The sequence below is a fragment of the Phalaenopsis equestris genome, unplaced genomic scaffold, assembly GCF_001263595.1.
Source record: "Phalaenopsis equestris unplaced genomic scaffold, ASM126359v1 Scaffold000666, whole genome shotgun sequence".
Classification (NCBI taxonomy): Eukaryota; Viridiplantae; Streptophyta; class Magnoliopsida; order Asparagales; family Orchidaceae; genus Phalaenopsis; species Phalaenopsis equestris.
In genome coordinates this window covers 1-2,438 of record NW_018165106.1, presented here as the reverse complement: position 1 = coordinate 2,438, position 2,438 = coordinate 1, and positions in this window count along the sequence as shown.

The following is a 2,438-nucleotide window of genomic DNA, read 5'->3' as shown; positions in this document are numbered from 1 at the left end:
TATATATATGTATGTAATGAACAAATTCTTGGATAATCTTTTTGGCCCTTCAACTTTAAACCTTAAAAGTTCTGATTTATTATAAACACTTTTCAACATTGCATTTATAGATAAAAAAATAGTCTTTAAAAAAAACTTTCATCAAACTTTTATAATTGATTAAACAAAATTCTCTCTTACGACTATTAATAACTAACGTATCAGCACTGTGTTTGTAGAGGAAGCTGAACACATTAAGCACTGTACTGGCCGCATGCTCTGCTTGCAAAATAAACCTGGTGTGCATAGGTGGAATTTAAACTGCATTTCTCAGCGAAGAAAAGATTAGGAAGACGAACAAAAAGAAGAGGATGATGGCGAAGGAGGAAGACAAGCCTGACCAGAGCTTGGAGACGATGGTGACGAGGAGGAAGATGAACTGAGAATGTGGGCAATGTGAGAGAAGACAAAGGAGGGAGGGGGAGGATCGCATCGCTTACCTTCGCGCAACAAACTTAACGAACGAGGAGGAGAAGACGAAGGAGGGAGGGGGAGGCTGGATGAGGGGTAATGCATAAAAAGTCGATCGAGAAAGCTGTGTCATGGGATCCATCATGCAACCGGCTTTTTACCCGAATTGTGTCCTGCGGCAAGCGGGACGCCCCGCCAAACGATAGAAATTCACGGGGACGGGTCGCGATGCTCTCATATCGCGGTCCCAAATGGAGCCTAATACTATTTGTTTGTGTGTGTGATTAGTATTTTCTTAAAATAATTTAAGTGACTACAAGATTGTATAAATTTATAATCAATTAAATTTATTAATTAAAAATAAAATAAAAATTAATATTTAATCAAAAATTAATTATATTTTTCCTAAGTGCTTTTGATTACAAGAAACTCAGAAAATCACTTTTCACAATTTTCTTAAGTGTATTTAATTTAATATAATTATTTTTGTACAAAAATACAATGTTTCTTAGAAAATCAACTTTAGTGCTCCAACTTAATCAAATAATTTTCAAATTTTTATACTGGGTTAACATGATTTTTATGCATAATGTGGAATTAATTTTGTTGATATTTGTTTTATATTTAGTTTAAATAAATTAAGACAAGATATACACATTTAATTAAATACATAAATTTATAGAATTATTCAAAACATCATGACATTTTTCCCAGACTTCTCTAACTACGGAAAACCTACTAAAATTTGTCCCATAATTTTCTAAGTGGTATTTCAATTTATATAATTAATTTAGGCCAAAATAGCCATTTTACGTTGAAAATTCGGGTTAGGAGCACAAAGATGTCCTCTAACCTTGAAAAAATCAGACAACATAGCCTCTGTCATGAGGAACAAACGCTCAAAATTTGAAATTTGAAGCCATGGTGAGCAATGCTTAGCCATAATGAATTGAAATTCCACAGAGAGTAATTAATTAATTAAAAATCAAAGAGGAAGCAAATAATTTTTATTTTTGGTCCACATTATTCTCCTCTGTTCACTAACAAAGAGAGTATTTTTAATTTATTTGTATGATTTTTCTATTCAAAGATATTGATTTTTTAAGTTCTGGCATTTAAATAAATCCATATTTTTCTACTTATGCAGCTCAACCTACGACGACTCCGAACTGCCACGTGGCACTCCGCTATTCGACGCTGCACTCTGACTCAGCTGCCACACGTCTCGCCTTATAGTTATATCCGCTCGTCCCACGCGATCATAGTCGTCCATGGAATAAACGCGCGATCGAGCGCGATCGGACGGCTTCCGTTCATCATCCCCAAGTGACCTAACCCATAAGTTGTTCACACTAAAACCTTTAGATCTTCATCTAGACTCAACCAAATTGCATGTGGTTTGTTTCTAAACCTTCATTTACTCAAGACCCATCTATCCATACGGTTAATCAAGGATGAAATCAAGCCTCACACATGCAGAATCAAAATAAGTGGTTTAGGGTTGAGGCTCAATACCTTTGTCTGAGAGGGGAGGCCTCAATCAGATGGTTGTGACAGCTTTGATTGGGTCCAACGAACTTTTAGATGAGTTCTCGGATAGTGGTGAATTGTCTAGCTATGATTTTGATCAAGCTCGATTTCAGGTGTTGATCAAAGTCTATGCTAGGGGCTCTCTGTGATGGGACTTTTGTAGAGAATCAACTCCTCTAACTCTGGTAATGGTGTTGGCACAGTTAATTGAACTTTGGTGGATTGTAGAGGTGTGGGAAAATCTGTCCTGGATTTGAGACAAATTTTAGTGAAGAAATTGGCTCTATGGGGTGGTTGTGAGTGGCTGAGAGCAAGGTGATTGAACTTAGAAAGGTTTGGAGAGGCTCTGGTGAGATTTTAGCAGAGTTTCCCAAAGTTTTCAAGCTCTCTTTTCTTTGGCCATGGAGAGGTCAATTTAAAGTCATGGTGTCGGCACTATTTTTGGTGTGGGGTTTGCC